We start from the raw sequence: 18,446 nt of genomic DNA on the forward strand, positions 1-18,446 counted from the left end.
TCTTCTAGTTTCAGGTTATATTATTTAGCAGTAAAATATATAATAGTACATGACTATTTGTTTGGTAACCAAATGATTTAAAATCTCACCCGACTGCTGCATAGAGCTAAGAAATCCATCTCGAAGTACATTAATGTGTTAAAATGCTTTCAAAATGTTCACAGCTGACCTTATTTTTCTTTTCCCAGGGCACAATTCTAAACAAAAGGAGCTAGAAACGAGCTTAAAACGAAGGCGTCTTTTACAAGATGCTGGTCTTAAAGGACCTACCACTTCGAGCGACGACAATGAAGACACCGAAGACTCAACTCCCGAATTCGATGAATACTTCGACAGTCTCCACTCCAAACGTCCACCAAAGCCACGCCATCCTTCATCAACATCCTCTACCGTTGTCCAAGAAATAACAATTAGCCCCAAGGAAGAAGAAGGAGAAGAAGGGGAAAGACCATCCAAAGGTTTGGATTCGAAACCGAGCCAGATCGAACCAACAAGACCACGTGGCCACAACCGAAAACCGAAACTGCCGACCTTGAAAGCACCTGCAGAGGAAACCGGCAAGCCAGCAGATGGAGGCAGTCAGAAAACTAATTCAATGGAATCGCATCACGTCAAACTTCCACCAGGTGAGGAAGAAATAGGCAATCACCAGGCAGTACCGGCCACAACAGCCAGACCCAGAAAGGATCCGACCAGTCCTAATGTGTGGCATAAATTGGATCAAATTCCACCAAAGCTGGTACCAACTTCTACTGGAAAGAGTAATGTTAGCGAGCCTACGGCTACTCCGATAGAGGAAGAATGCACTCCTCCAGGTAATTTCCTGATTATTTTTTGATTCGGAAATAGGAATTTATGTAGTTTGTTTTACAAACTTTTCCAAACGGCATTTTAAATATACTCATCAACAATGTATTGCAAACAACACTGTAGAAGAATCCATAGATCTCGGTTACCTAATAGGGATTACTCTCTAATTCTTTTACTTTCTAGAACCTTCAATTTTGACGGAAAAGCCCTCAAATTCTTCGCCAAGGTCAGAGTTTATTGCCCTGACGTCTATTGAGAAATTGTAAATTTCTCTTTTCAATAATGATATTAATATTGTAGGAAAGCAATAGGTAACTCAAATAAAATATTACGATATGCGATCAAAAGTATAAAGGCACTGTCCAATTTACGTACTTTCCAAATATCTCCAGAAAATATAGGTGAACTGTCTTTACACTGTTAACCACACACTTACCACATAAAAAAATATATTTGGACTCACGTTTTATTGTGAAGATTCGATCAGGAGTCTATGTAGGAAACCAAATATAAACTAATTAAAAAAATAATTTTAGTTCAGTACCATTAATAGAAAGCAGATAATGATCAGATATTTTCAATAATAGTTTTATTTGCTGTAGAAAACACTTGTAACTCTCTTTTAACAAACATTTAGCTTACTTATAACTATTCTGATTCGAAATAATTGAAATTAACTAATTTCGATGCCATATTTTGAATTATGAGTTTTTTTAATTATTTAAATGAGTTCTATTTCATACATTTAACATTCATTTTTGTAAAAAAAAATAGTTTGTATTCCATTGTATTTGTATTTGTATGTATTCCAAATTATAGAGTTTTCAACCAAATTACACGAAGTTCTCAGAATACATAACAAATAACAATTAAAACTTTATATCAAATTTGGAAAATTTCATTAAAATGATAGTAAGATATAATATAGTTTATGTTTGAGGAAATATGAGTATTGTTAGTAAATAAATTTTAGATACGCGTGCTCGAAATGTAAAATATTTTTTCTTTTAAAATTCCAAATCCAGACATGTAGGCAACTTCTATGAAATTTTCAGTCAAACACTATTAAGATTCAAAAAGATATCAATGCTGCAGTGAACTAAGTTTTAATTCCTCTCGAAGGAAAGCTAATTTACAGGTGATTTTTAAAAATTTTCCTTAAACTTGAATCTTCCAGTAGTTTTTTAAAATTATATAAAAAGTTAGAAGGAGGTTAAATACTCCTCCAAGTTTATAAATTAATCAGATTAATTTCATAAATATGGAGATTGTTTATAGGTAGTTTATAGATTTACTGATATTACAGGTTTCAGCAAATTATATATCATAAATAAAAGAACATGCTGTCATATTAATAAATATTATTTTCAAAAATATTCTAACATTATATAACTTGACTTAAAATACAATGAAAAGCATTCGGATACTATTACGCTTTTCTCAACTTCCAGATATGTCAATTATTAATATGTACTACCATTTATTGAAACAACGGCTGCAATACTTTGACGAAAGTTCTTGGAATATTTCAGGAGATATTTATCTCCATTATAATAAAAGAATTAGAAAGTCACGTCATTGATGTGAAAGATTGTATTGAAACCGAATTTATTGCTCCATTTAAACCCACAGGCGTCTTATAAAATTGAGATCCAGACTCTGAGCAAGCCAGTTAAATTGATCAACATCTGTGTAATAAATTGGAACTAGACAATAAGATAGACTGCTTTGAATTCGGTCTAGACAATAATTTCTCATATCATTAGTATAAGTCTTCCGAGTCTTCTTTTTTAAGAATGGGATGCGGTTATAGAAAAGAATATTTCGAAAACTAGAGAAAGGCCTCTATCTAAGAGTAGAAAATATTGTTACTGAAAATTCCGGTCCATGCGTTGGGAGTATGATGAAAAGAGTTAAATAAAGGATAAAGATGCTTTCATCTACTCAAAAGTATGTATACTACACTGCGCGAATACACTGTAGAGAGACACAGCCGCACCATTTTTTGCAAATATAAAAAAGTTATTCTTTATGCACTTATAATTGCGTTACGTTAATTGTCTACAATACATGGTGTTTAGGGTCCTAAATAAAATCAAATGCTTGAAAAATGCATTAACCCTTTCTCGACGGAAAGCACAAACTCGCTCTTATCCTGAGGCCGGCAGTCTCTTTCGTGGGTGTCTGTTCAATGCCTATTGCTCTTAAGCCTAAATCCATAAAATTTCCGAAATATCAACGCATTGCTTAATAATGTTCTGTAATAAATTATAGTGTCACTATCACTACTATCCGAATCTGTTTCAGAATCAATATTCGAAATATTTTGCATCATTTCTGCTATTTCAAGTTCAGTTAAACTTTTTTGATGTTTCGACATTCTAACAGTAAAAAGAAAAAAAATTCACATCTACAAGATCTAATTATGCACTAAATACTAGACTACAAACCGAAATATCCAACGCTGTAGCGAAAATAAAACTCCCCTGCTTATTATAAACAAATACCTCGTGCGAATTTCAAGAGCTGTCATAAAGCATGCGATTCGGAAACATTCCTTTCCCCTTATATAATCAAAAACCACGTGTATGTGAGTCATGCTGCTTTCATTTTGAGTAGAAGGTCAAATCTACATGTATCTGAAACCATATGGACATACAATGCCATCTTGTGCCAAAAGTTATAGTTTTTAAAACGTTCCAGGACGCTGGCACAAATGTGTAACGGCCGGGAGGGGGGGGGGATAACGAGAAAGCGCTCTGGCACACTTGCGTGTCAGCCGAAAAAGGAGTGCATTTCTTGCTGGAACGTATACGTGACAGTCGGCGCTAAAGGATTAAGAATATTTTAAGAAATATCTCTGCGAAAAAAAATAGCCGATTTCAAACTCTATTAACATAAATTTTAAAATTCTTACTCATTATTTTAAAAATTTCTCATTAAATTAAAGGAAAGATTTTTAACATTTCGAAAACAAATTTGACATTATCCTTCACTGTAAAGAAGAAGTAAATATTTGAAATGACGGATTGGATTTAAGAAATTCTCAAAATTTATAACGGTTATTTTTAAATAACAGCAATAATTTAGTTTAAAAGAATCGCCAGAAATCCCTTATTTATTATTACTATAGACATAAATGATCTGATGAGAAAGATAAATCAAGCAAGGAAGAATTAAAAACATTTTTCTCGTTATAATTTATTTCAATTCACACAACACGCATCTTGTTTAATAATTTTCATGGATAAACTTCATGAAGCGTGGGGGGAAAACAGGTGGTTAATTCCAGATGTTCCTGTCAATTATAAAACTAAGGCATTCTTTTATAAACAGTTCAACATCATTTATGAAATAAATCGTCTGTCAATAATTAAAAAAATGAAATTATTGGAAATAAAAATCACAAAAAAAGCTGAAGAAGTATTAAATAAACACCTTTACTGAGATTAAATGTGTGAATATTTAATTTATTTCAAAAGGGTCAAAGATGTCCGTCTGATCAAAGATGATTTTTCCTGAAAAGGCAACGTATTTATTTTAATGCCATGCACCAAACAAATGATCTGACATATGTTTCGTCTAGATATATTTATGTATTTTACAATTTGTTGATAATAATTTTGCTTTTTATTTTCGCGTATACGATGTATAGAGGGAGTAATACAATCGTCAAAAATTTGTATTCGAGATTTTGACGAATCTTTACGTTTCAATTAACTCCCCTCTCAGTTCGAAAAACACATTTTTGGTATTATGTGTACTTTTCTGCGAACACGATAGCTTAAAGCAGCTTTAAGCTTTACGGCTGAAATTTCATGTATGGAATTACGACGGAATTTGTAGAATTCTGTCAAATTTTGAACTAAACATTGAAGAATAGTTTTATTAGTAATATTTCGAAGAGAAAGGAAAATGAATAAACGGTGAAATTTTCTACTTTTCCTTTTTCAATGCAAGATTCTTTTTTACATTTAATTATTTATAAAATCACGAAATATTAAATTTAAAGCATTATTTGGAAACTCAATAACATTCAAATATTTAAAAAAATATGAAGCAATTTCCATGATAATAAGTAAACATTCTAATGAAATAATTTATGAAAACATTCTTAAAATGACAATTTTTTTTTAAAATTTCACTTTCAGTAAGATCCCAAATACTCCTATGAATTAGAATGAGACATCTTTGAATGCATGTTTGCAGTAAAAATACAGTGTCCATAATGAACATTTGAAAACATTTTTAGTAATAATTGTTTTAATAATAATAATCATTGTTCATAATATACACATAACATTTTCAACAATAATAAGCTTTATTTTTATGGTTATAAACTTATATAATAATGATACTTTAATAATAATAAAAAGCTTATTTTTAACAATTTTAAACAATAAAGTATTCATAATGAACATTCGAAAACATTTTTAGTGATAATTGTTTTAGTAATAATGAATATTGTTCATAATATACAGAAAGCATTTTTAACAATATTAAGATTTATTTTTATAGCTATAAACTTATATAATAATAATACTTTATATAATAACTAACTTATAATAATAATAATAATAAACTTATTTAAAAAAATTTTAAACAATAAAGTGTTCATAATGAACATTAGAAAACATTTTTAGTAATAATGAACATTGTTCATAATATACAGAAAACATTTTTAACAATATTAAGCTTTATTTTTATAGCTATAAATTAATTTAATGATAATACTTTATATAATAAATAGCTTATGATAATAATAATGAACTTATTTTTAACAATTTTAAACAATAAAGATTCATAATGAACATTAGAAAACATTTTTAGTAATAATTGTTTTAGTAATAATGAACATTTTTCATAATTTACAGAAAACATTTTTAGTTGTTATGAATATCTGCTATTATTAAAGATGAATGTGTGCCTGCCTATGTGTGTATTGGTACTGTACAGACCATACCATTTGGCCTAGAGCTGTTTAACTTGGTACTGAATACATTGGAGTATGGATTCGGGGTGATTTTTTTTTTTTAATTTTCATAATAATTTCTGTTAATTAAAAACTAAGCAAAATTCTGAAATTTTCCAATGATATTATCTAAATACAAAAATAATTTTTACATCATCTTAGAATTCAAAATAATATATTCAAAATTATGCCTCTTTTAATTGCTGTGAAGTCTTTTATTTATTCTTAATTAATTTTTTAAAATTAGATTTAAGCCTATTTTGTAAAAAGTATTTCAATGTTATGAAAAAAACTCATATCTTTTTCATTGTTGTTTAAATATTTCAATCTGGAATTTTTCCCCATTGTTTATGTTATAGGTATAAAATTATGACATTGTTATAATGAGTAGATTTCGCATTTAAACTACTTTTTAATGAACTTTTAGTATTTAATTTATCCTTACAATTAAAGTATAAAGTCGTAAGTAAGCAATGATGTGAAATGTTTAAAGGGTGTCAATTAATAAATAATTAACTCAAGAAAATAATTATATTATTTGAAATTCAAGCAATTCTATTTCGAATTAAAGATCAAGTTTTAGGTGTGATGATGGAAGATTAGGGAGATATAGATTGTAAAGAATAGAGTTTTGTGAAGTTTATCGTATAATACGTCGTACATGTTTATCAAAGTTTAAAGTTTAAAATTTCGTTATTCAAGAAACCGTTAAGAGAAAACTACATAAAATATTTTTAAAATTTTAGCAACCATTAATTCCGTAAAATAAGCTGGTCGCTAAAGACAGATTATTTTTAATAATAACAAAATAAGTTAGTTAAACGCATGATTACATTTTTATAGCAAATTCACGTTCTATGAATTGATCTCACGAAAAAATACGTTTTTTCTTTGAGCAAAAAATGAGCATCAGAAAAAAAAATTCATTTGGAAGTTAAGTTTCATTTATCTATTTATTGAAAGGTGCGTTAAGAAAAAAGCAAATTGTTTTCAAATTCCGATTTTTTTCAGTATTCTGAAAGAGGCTTTTCATTACACAAATACACAATGAAAACAATAGCCGTTAGAAATCATCAAATTATACCATTTTATTTTCTCGAAAAGAAGTGCCTTTTAATGGAAATGAAGTCATTAATTTATTATGAGATTATAACAAACGATTCTGAAAAGGAATTCCGGTAATCACTTTTTCTAAATGAATAATTGAGTTTTAATCAAAATCGTTTGGAATTATTTTCTTTCATTTAACATTTCTGGCATTTAATATCAGAATTACAAAAAGAATTTCGCAAGGATTAATTTTCGAGGAATCAAATTATTTTCATTGTTATTCACAAAGATATTTGTAGAGAAAGACAAAATACAAATTACAATATTACCATAGAATAATAGAACGAAAAAGAATAAACTGAATCTTATAAAAAAAACGTAAAAAGAACATGGTCTGAATTCCCAAAGATCATATAAAAAAGTATTTCCGAGAAATTTCGATTAAATCTGAAAATTTAATGAGCTTTATATATTCAAATATTTCTTATGGGAATTCGCTTAAATCGCAAGTTTCTTATTCATATCGAAGTAAATTTAATTAGATTATAAAATTTCAAATAAAATTTTCTAAGATGGCCTATTGACGTCATTCGAACATAGAATGCTTCATTAAATTTATTATTCAATGAAGAATTTTTATATGTAGAATGGAAAAATAAAATACATGCAAAAAGTATAATCTTTTGTATATATTTCAAAGATTTAAAGAATATATAATCTTATTTTAAAATTAGTGTTATAATTCTCTAGAATGTGAATTTTTCAACCATTTGTTGTTTCATTTGAATGCATATGGCTACGCTCGGAATCCGCCTTTTAATTTTTTTTTAGGGGAAAAAGTATTTGAATAGCAGATTTCCAAGAAAGTCGGTGACAATCACAATCCCGGAAAATGTAATAAACTTTAAAAGGAAATTATAAAAACATTGAGAAATACTTCAAAACCTACGAGTTTTCAAAAGGGCTTTATTGAAAATATTAATAAAAATAATATTTTACCCTGGCTTTTCCTTATGTAAATAAAAACAGATATAAAAATGGCAGAAAATCTCATAAAAAGATTCAGAGAATTTTCTATAAGTTTTTGAATTAAACTATTCATTTTCTAAGAATTTCCTAAAATTTGTTTATGCTATTTCAGAACTTAAGATTTGTTAAAATATCTTCCCTGAGACAATGTAGTTTAAGTATATTTTAAATTTGTGTTTAAATTCCGTATATTAATTTCTATGTATTGTATCGAAATTTGTATTGATTTCTATGCATATATTAAAGTTCTAACTAAAATGTTTAGCCAAACAATTTTAATTCTTTATGAATCATTTATAAATATATCACTAGTATAATAAAAGTATAAAAAAATTACAAAAAAAAAAAAAAAAAATGCTAAATCAGACGATAGTATCCTGCTTCCAATTCTCATTGACAGCATTGAAATAAATTAAAATATTTAGAATTTCATTCTTATTTATTGCCTATTCTAAACAAATGGATTTTTAGGAACTATATTATCCAGCTTCTCATATTATCAAATAATTCTGTTAATTATAGCATGCTGATTTTTTTTATTATTATCTTTTACTCAAAATAAACATAGCATCAATAGAAGACAGTGTATTCGTTGTATAAATTGAAAGAAATAACCACAAATTATTTCAACAGATTGAATATTTGAAATCAAAAGAAACATCATTTCAAAAATTATTATGTTAATTTTATATACAATGGAATATTTTAATTACTCTTAATTAAATCATATTATTATACAGAAATTAAACATTTTAAATAATTTATTTCCACTGTCCATCAAGAATATACATGAATTCTTGTTCTTAAAATGTGAAAGGAATGTTTAAGATTAATTCTTATTTTATGAACAATTGTATTTAGCTAAAAGAAGGATCTGATCAAGAATTATACCCAGCACGATTTTACAGGATGCTTGCAATATCAGTCCTATTCCTGAAATTCTTTCTAATCTAAAATCCTCAGCTGTAGAAACACAATATTTGCTGTAGAATGAGTTACAAGCATTCCTTGTATCAAAGACCTAATTTGTAAAATAGATATAAAGAGGAAATTATTATTTTTTTTGTCTTTTTATTTACATTAAACTCTTCAGAATTCAATGCACTTATTACAGCTATTTTATTATTATTATTGGAATGTTTCCTCTTGTTCAGTCAGTACACGTCGGAGCTCTACACATCGGAGTTCAGTCCAAAAGATTCGAGCTCTTTGTATGATCAAAACATCATCAATATATTAACCTTTCATTTTCGATTTAAGCTTCTGAATCAAGAGTAATCACAGAGAGCTAAATCAGGTGAATGATGTGAATGATTCAACACATGAATGTTAATGTCTAAAACTCTACAAGAAATAAATGAATCGCGACTGATGTCATTATTATTCTACATGCACATTATGCTTTCATCCCATATTCTAGACAATGTGACGAATTCTGGGTGTCAGATATTTCAAAGCTTTTAAACAATGCTCATCAGGAATTTTATGCCCTTTTGAAAAACATTTTTGCGAATAGTTTTCTTGTTATCGAGAATGCATGGATTTATTTTGATTTTGGATAGAATTTTTCTCTTGTTTGGTTTTAGTACTTTTTTACTTCGACTATGTCCTTTCATTTTAGGATCATATTAAAAATATCGTGTTTCATCATTTGTAACATCAATGTCAAAAAGTTTCGAAACAGTTACTGCTGCTCAAATTACATCTGTACAATTTTCATTTTTCACTGATTTTTTTGGTCCATTAGTTAAAATTTATGAATATATTTAGCACATATTTCAATTTTGCCCAAATATCTTAATTCAGAATGGCTCGAATCATTTTTTGTTGACCTTTAAAGATTCTTACATAATTTACATGAGATGAACAACGAATTTTCATGGCAAAATGGGGCACGCTTCCAATATTTTCAGCCTTCACGATCATTGGGCATTGGACATCGGTATGCTTATTATGCTTCAACAGGTCTTTTCCATCCAAAAGAAAATTTGTCTCTTGGGAAAATAAGTGACTAGAATAAAATTCATCTTAAGTTTTTTTCATCAATCGGTATGTTTCCAAAGCGTTTTTATCATATTTTAGTTTAAATTTAATTGCAATTGTTTTTTACATTTTTAAGCATACTTCAACCTGAAATTTTGTATGCCTGCAATGAATGATCGAATTTTTCGAGTTTCACAACTACTAAAGAGCTTTTAATAGTGCAGCCGACAGTCGAATTTTACCAAGCATGCGCAGTACCACTGACAGCACCACTTTAGATAGAGATCTACTTTCTGTCTGAAAAATAGTTCAGCAATCTATGTACAACATGAATGTGTATTCGACAAATAAAAGACGTGCCATTGATTAAGAAAAACTTTTAATATTCGATGGATTTACAGAAAATACAACTGCAGATGGAACTATGGCTAATAAGAATTTTCAGTATTCAATATAAAGGAAATAAAATAACAGACCTTGCCACGTCTAATAAAAATTTTTAGTATACAATTTTTTTAAGAAACCAAAATAACAGATGTAACTAAGACTAAAAGGAATTTTCAGTATTCAATGAATTTTAATGTAGTAATAATTTTTTCTTCGGAAAAGGGGAGCACATAAAATAACACATTTCAACAAGAAGTGAATTTAAGTATTTTCTTGACCCCAAATGTTGCATATTATGAGGCTCCTCGGTAAATATAAAGTCAATTTCCTTTAATATTTGAACGTATTCGTAACTCAATCAACTTGTCCTTTATTCTTTCGTTCAACTGTTCTTTCCGTTCTTTATTATAATAACTTTATGAAAGCATACTTACTTTTATTTATTTAATATGTATATCAGGAAAAAAAATAATGAATTAATTAATTGAATTGCTTAAAAACTAATAATTATATAAGCAAATAAAAGAATTTAACAGTTATGGAACGCTGTAAAAATGATGAACAAATAAATATTACTTTAAAAATTACTATTTTACAAAACCTGTCCAGTGTAATAAAATGGTAAATGAATAACTGATATTACAAAACAATATAAATAAGAAATTGATTAGATTTTTAACCAGCGAACCGTAAGTCTTTTGTGTTACTGAGTCTGATGTGAATAAGCTTGCGTGCACGAACTAAAGTTTTTCTTCATTCTGATATGTGAAATGTAACCAACGAAACGGAAATCAGATATTTTTCCGAGTCTGATATGTTTCCGAATGAATAAGATCGTGTGCACGAGGCAGCAGACTTTAATTTTTTTAATAATTCAAATTAAACACACATTGATCCTAATATTTATAATTCATAGAGTTGAGTTTTTCTTGTAAATTTATTGATTTGGTAATTAGTCTAATAACATTTTTTAATCAACCTTCTGCGGATTCTGGGTAATTGACTATTCGGAAATCCACATCTGTGATTAAGTACAAGATGGGATCGTTGCCAGAAATATACTTTCGGCAAAGATGGGGGGAAAAAAAACCCCGGATCATCGGATAGTTCGAAAATAGCGATGACTTCACTCAACAGATGGACGAGACAGTGCTAAGAAAAGGAAACCATGATATCAGGGAATTATGATTAAGAAAAACATTGCTTCCCGAGTTTGAAGATATCGCCTATCGATTGTTGAATAAAACAGCCAAAAATTTCGCTGTTCGCTGATCTGATATTCAAGTGTTTGTCTTTGCTCTAAAACAATAATATCACAAAAGGAATCAAAGTATCATAATAATGAAATATCATTCACAATAAGAAGTGTAAGCTGCGTTTTTTTCGCGGGAAAGAATTTTAATTTTTTGAAATAATATCTCACAATGCATCCATTGTAATAAAAGTTAATATAAGACTGAGGTGTAATTTTTAGCGAAACACGATATTCATTAATAAATGCGTAGAGTTTAATAAAGGAACATCATTTTTGAAATTTTTAAACCTTGATTTATATCATCATGAGAGGCATATTTTGAACAAGGAAGAGGCGATATAAGCTGAATTCCGTTTACATCGTTATACGAGAACAGAAGAGCAAAAGAGACCACAATTTTTCCTTTTGGTGATTTTACTATGAGATTTTGACAGGGATTTCTTTCACACGTGTAGTCTTAGGAAAGGGAAATTTAGGTATCTTTAAAAGAATGCAGTAAGCATTAAGGATTCCTTCTCTTGGAGCGTAGGAAGATGCTGAAGTAAACAGTTTTATAAAGTGCGTGTTAAAAGTAATTAAATAAAAAGTGGAAATGGATCAGGAAATAAAAGACCACTTTAAAATGGAGTTAATATGAGCTAATTTCATATAAAAATTAGGAAATTAATTAAGATTTAAATAGATTTTAAAATATCATTACATATATATAATCCAATTTAGCCTCCTGTGAATAGAAAATATAAAGAAAATTTTAATTATCTTTTTGTAAAATAAGAGTGTAATCCTCGTTAAAATAGCACTCAGTTAAAAGGCAATAAAAAAAGCTTATAATTCTAACTAAAGTCGAAATTTTTCTCTTTAAATTCTGCTTTTAAATTATAAAATTAATGAAATATAATAGAATAATTCCATCAGTAATAAATAGAAATACAAGTGGCGAAATTCACTCTAAAAGCAGCAGATGTTATTCTTCCAATGACATAAAATATGATTGTAAGCCATATGTATTGACGTTCACCTATTTTAGTGAAAACAACCGAGATTAGATAAACAATTCATTAAATTAATACGCTACAAATTGATAAACAACGTTCTTTCATCTTCATAATAATGACATCACTATTTTTATTGTTCTTCGTTAAATGACATATGATGCTTAAACTTTGTTTGCATTAAATGTAATCTTTCCCTTATTCATAGCTTCTCGATATTTTTTCTTTAGTTTCCAGAAAAAAGAAATATTGACATTGACTTAATTAAAGTCCCACGATATTTAAGGAGAAATTAAAAGCATGGATTTTGAATAAACAACTTAATGAAACTTAATTATTGGATATACAAATTTGATTGAAAATATTTACATTATTCAAGATCTTTATTTGTTATTATTTGGAACGAAACAATGGATAGAAAATTAAAAGCATTTTCTTCCAAGATGATATTGAAACGATCACTTTTGATGTTAGATTAATATAAATATGTATAATATATGTCTTTAATGGGCGGAGTTTAAAATCTTAGACTATCTCCAAAATAGAAATAATCAGATGAAGTTGTATATGCAGAAAAAAATATATAAAAAAAATCTAATAATGAGCTTTAAAACGATTCTAAATTTATATACCACTTCTTTTCTAATTTAGATACTAGTTAGTACCAGACTTTTTCATGTCTTTTCAAATTTATTACATGCAATTAACACTTATAAGACATAAATATTTAAAGACTCATTTAAGTATCAACACATTTTTAATCTAGGAATCTGGATATATGTTCACTGGTTCTGTTGAAACTGAGTCGTCACAATTCTTACCATACGGACTGCGTGTGTGACTTATCATCACGTAAAGAATTTGCACCTATCGTGGATTTAAGATTTTATTGACCACTTCAAATTTCTATTCAAACTATCCACTTCTGTACAAACCATTGCATTCTGTCCCAAGTCTTAGTCGATCGTGGGTAACAGTGCTCCTCAGGAACCACGAATCATTTGTCTGCGTCTCTCTCTGCCTTCACTGATGATTGTTAAATAAATTCTGAATCAAGAAAAAATTTTAAATTATCATTTTAATTTGTGATTTCAGTTGTTTACTGACGCTGAGGCCCTGGATCTTCCTCAGCCAGAATGCTGTGATTCGTTTTTACAGATAAATCATATATTGGTTTCAGTGAATGTTAAAACTAAAAATCTGCAATAGAATTTACAAGCATTCATATGGCCTGTTTTAAATTAATATCTGTGTGTAAAGAATGTGGTCCAGCAGAGCTAATTTAAATGTATGGATGGATATGAAACAACATGAGAGGTTCTGAGTCAATTAGTCAGAATCCAATAGACGACGGGGTGTACACAACAGAGAATGCTGTTGTTTCTATTTCTAAACACAACTGCAGAAAAAGTTCGTCAAATCGTGGTGGTGTCCTAATTCCATTTAATATATTTAGCCAAGCTTATAAGTCTGAGATTTGTGATAAAGATGTTGTTGGTCATATTTTGTCCTTGGCCCCTGAAAAGTCCAGCTCTGCTTCCTTATCATGGGCGTAACCCCCCCCCCCTGGGGGACACCTCGAAATGAGGATGAGATGCTTCCGGCGTGGTGGTTGGATCTCACCACTCTGGAGGGTACACTAATAGGTGGGGGATCTGACTCCTCCTATCGATGGCAGGACGTACTTCCTTCGGGGAGGGTTGTACCGTGGCCGGTGACGTCCCTTAGGACTCAACCACAGTTCCCGCCAATGTTGCTGTTGCGGCGGTCCGGTCATTCAGTTTTTATGGTTTAAATCCGTGTGCCTTCATGGTGGGTCGGAGAGTTAGATGGTTGACGTATCGTGGGCGTAATGAGCAAAGTACATGATAACTTCTATTATACTTTATAGGAATACAAAATGGTCTTCACATAAGACCAGGCCATTTTTCTCAGCTAAAATGAGTAGGGACCTAGAACTAGGTCTGACTTCTTCCCTTTATATCTTTGGAGCAGTATCGATATTGCTTTGTTCAGTGGTTGCGGCATGGTCGGCTGCACGTAAGGTCTTTGGAGCAATTGAAGTTGTTCCTTCCCTACTACACTAAATCATTCTTTTACAAGATCAGATATTGCATTGTCCATCACGGTTGTAAATAAGTGGAGTGTTCGAGATTCAGGAAGAAGACCTCTTTCGACAATCTTTTCTTCTACAATACCGTTGGTGCAAATCTGACCAGGCATTTCCATCTCATATTTTTCATTGTTTGGATTTTACCAAAGACGATCTTTTAAAGAATTCTAATTTATTCATAGACGTTTCGGAGGTATTTGTGCACATAGAGATGGTCTAAAAAGTTAATAATAAATCAAAATTATCTCGGTGTACTCAGGCAGTACATGTTGTAGAAGTCTGGCTTAGTTTGAAAGTACAGAAGTGGACAGTTTTACTTGAAAAGAAATTTCCAGAGACTATCGTATAACAGAGAAACATTCGTTGCTAAAGCTCATAGGTGGAACAGTCCTTAAATAATACTGGTTAAAAGTAGACCAGTTTTTAGAATAAATTTCTTTCTTAGTTTCATATTCCTCTACCCTACTAGACTTTATGATGTCATTGGCAATGCACATTAAGAAGCCACTCTTTTAATAAATGTGTCACTTTAATATATTTCATTATGCTTCTAACTTAATCAACATGCTTGTGATTTATTTTAAACTATTTTTTTTAAAAATTTTAGGCATATTAATGATGTATGTTTTTATTTTTTTTTTATTATAACTGATAGCTACGCAGTTTCCACGTTTGTGCATAATTGCTTTTGGGCAGATTATTGGTATTTCTAAGACAATAAATGGATGTATTGAAAGTGGTAAGAACTTGGCAAAGTATAAATACTATCCTAATATTTTATGATTCATGGAATTTGTATTTTTTAAATTTACTTTTATGGCAACTAGATTAATAAAAATTTCAATCGATCTGCCCGCTTCCACTGCGGTTTCCTAAGTTGATGGGCTAGCTTAGGCAACCGCCTAATCTGCTGAATCGAAAATCTCCAGCTACATAACTTTTAACCAACATGGCTACTACTAATATGCTGTTAGAGCTACTAATATGCTAAATCTAGAGTTAAGGTTCATTCAGATAGTTTCGATTTTCATTAAATCTTAAAAATTTCCTTAATAAAACACAGTTATATGAAGCAATTCGCATCGTAAGCCAGTTTGCATCGAATGACTCTCTCATACTTTTTTTAGTTAAATTTTCATTCTCGTTTTATTTAAATCTGCTAATTTCCTTTGAAACTGCGCCAAATGCTTAATTGTAGATGATTTTTCCGCTGTATTATTTTTCAGTGATATCAAAACCTCATATAAATACTATGAGTAAATTTACTCTTTAAGGCAGGGTATCCAAACCTGAGGATCATGAGGGCCTTTTTTGTGGTCTACGGCAAGATCTCAAACGTATATATCTCTATCCACAATTTGCTAGAATTTCAAGGAGGCTTATAATCTTCATCAAACCCTGTGATAGCAACGTAATAAAAAATAGCGCAATATGCAAACGAGAGGCTCGTGTTGAATGATAAGAAACGAAGAAATAAACTAATTTTCAAAGAAAAAACGCTATGTAAAGAACTGACTTTTTTCATGATACAGCTATCTCGTCACCTATTGCTTCAATTTGCAGTTTCCCTTAAGGTTACATCTTCAAGCCCTCACAAAAACTGGCCATATAGTCAGGATCTATTTTTCTTTATTCAATTCAAATTGCATATGCAATGATTTCGAAGCGGTTCGTTATCATTTGAGTAAACGATTATTTTATTTAATATTAAATACTTTTTCTTTTCTCAAAAGTTTCTTTTGGTCCCCTAAACCCATTCTCGGAAAGCATGAATTCTGTTGCCAGTACTCAAAGATGAAGCAGGCCACTATAAAGTATATTTTCTAAAATGTGATTCACAGTGTTTAGTTTGAAAATACCTGCGTTAAAGAAATGAGATCTCACATAGTTGTGTGATCTCATAAACCTTTTGGAAACACTTTTTTTTTTCGAGAAGCATTTTAATAAAATTTGAATAAGTGAAAATTGTCAAATGAATAATTTTAAACTCGTCCCATCTGGCATCATGTCACTATTATGACATGAAAATAGTTAACCAACACACATGTTATTCTTACCGTTGCCACTATTCAAACAACACCCCCGCTATATCTATTCAGGAAAATCTCAGAACTAAGAAAACCATTGAATAAAACATCCCAATAACCAGGGACACAACATATTCCGAAACAGCCTTCATTTGCATTACAGAGCATATTTTCCCTCAAACCATCTGACAACGGAGGGGAATTTTTCATAAATAAAAACCACACAGCCCACATTGATAATCTGCCTCTGAAGAAAAGAAAATGCAAATCAAGGAATAACAAAGAAGACGACATCCCTCCCTTACATACCAATCGAAAAACCCCATCTCACGTAAAATCAATCTTCAGCCTGTTTACGATACTCGATGAAATTTACACCGAACGTCAAGAGGCTCTTGAAATGAATAAAAAAGAGAGAAAGAAAGAGGCCGCCATCTTCCTTGCGGTTCGTAATCTTGTTAAGATGTCCCAGGATTCCATGCGCCTCACGTTTACCTCTTTGCGCCTCAGTAAGAAAGTGTAGATAGATTTATGACAAAAATAAAAATGTTGCCGTGTCTCAATTTCCGTGAATATTTTTATGAATTGGGGAAATACACGTTTCCATTTTGGTAATCCTAAATCCTAAAAGATTGTATACGTTTAAATCTAAAGCGGATTTTGGAAAGAATAGTTTTGAATAAAAATCGAAGAATTGAAATGTTTGATAAGATAAATGTGAATCTTTTAAAATTCATCTATTATCTGCGAAGATTTGACCGAGCAAAAACGGTCTTGCGTTAAAAATGATTTCTGCAAGACATGAAGGAAATGTTAGACAACAAAATAATAATCGTTTGCAATTCTTGATTTATTGCATTGTCCAGACTTGTGTAATAAAGATTTAAAGAATGCGTGAAAACGATAAATAAATAAAACATTTTTATGAAGTCAGCATTTCAATTAAAAATAATCGTCAATAAATCCAAAACAAAAATATATTAAAAACTTTAAAAAATTCAAATTATTAAGCAAATTGCTAATATATTCAATTATATATTCCGTTGATGGTATATATTTCATTTTCTTACTCGATTTAAACATTTATTTATAAAAACATCAAAATTTAGATTTTTTTAATTCTGATTTGGGTTTATAAAATATCAAAGGAATCATTCATTCTTTACAAATGCTAGATTTCAAATAGTTATTAATTATTGAAGTAATTTTCAATCTTGGGGACTTTGTATTTGTCTCACTGTACTAACAAAATTTAGTTATAATTAATAAAAACTGCTTTTAAATAATTATTGTAAAATTTATAGTATTGTGATCTTAGAAAGCATAACTTGACTTGAAAGAAAACTTAAGCTTTATTAAACAAATTAATTTAATTAAAATTGCCTTGCAAAGTTGCAAGTTTGAAAAGTAAGTGATAACTCTTTCAATAATAACGTTTTGGTTCGGACTTGATGATGTCTAAGATACAACTAAACACAGGCGTATTTAATAAGATTCAAAATTTAATATAAAATAAAAGAACTTTTTTTGTTGTGTTATTGAAACTTCTTGAAATAAACAAATTAAAAATTTCTCGATAATTTGGAAATATGTCTTCAAATTTAAGTAAACAAAAGACAGCAAATTATACAACTGAAGTTCGATGGAAAAAGTGTGTTGAAAAGATGAAAAAATCTTGTTTTGTATTTGTATTCCTACTATATGCAATTTTTTACTTTTATTTTTATGCCATATAATGTCTAATTTTTTTTGAAAATTATGTGCACCTAAGTATGTTATAAATCAGATAGTAGCCACATGATGCATAGAAGTAAAGGAGTAATGGTGC

At 29.6% G+C, this 18,446-nt stretch overlaps 1 protein-coding gene across 1 annotated transcript in view; it reads left to right on the top strand.

The window, feature by feature from the left end:
• Nucleotides 1-748: 748 nt before the first annotated feature.
• LOC129975363 (sodium/potassium/calcium exchanger 4-like) overlaps nucleotides 749-18,446 on the top strand; it is a 110,983-nt gene continuing 93,285 nt past the window's right edge. The window contains exon 1 of the mRNA XM_056088426.1: nucleotides 749-815. The gene's annotated coding sequence lies outside the window, so the exon portion shown is untranslated. The remainder of the gene's footprint in view (nucleotides 816-18,446) is intronic.

This window comes from Argiope bruennichi, chromosome 7 (assembly GCF_947563725.1).
Source record: "Argiope bruennichi chromosome 7, qqArgBrue1.1, whole genome shotgun sequence".
In the NCBI taxonomy this organism is placed as follows: Eukaryota; Metazoa; Arthropoda; class Arachnida; order Araneae; family Araneidae; genus Argiope; species Argiope bruennichi.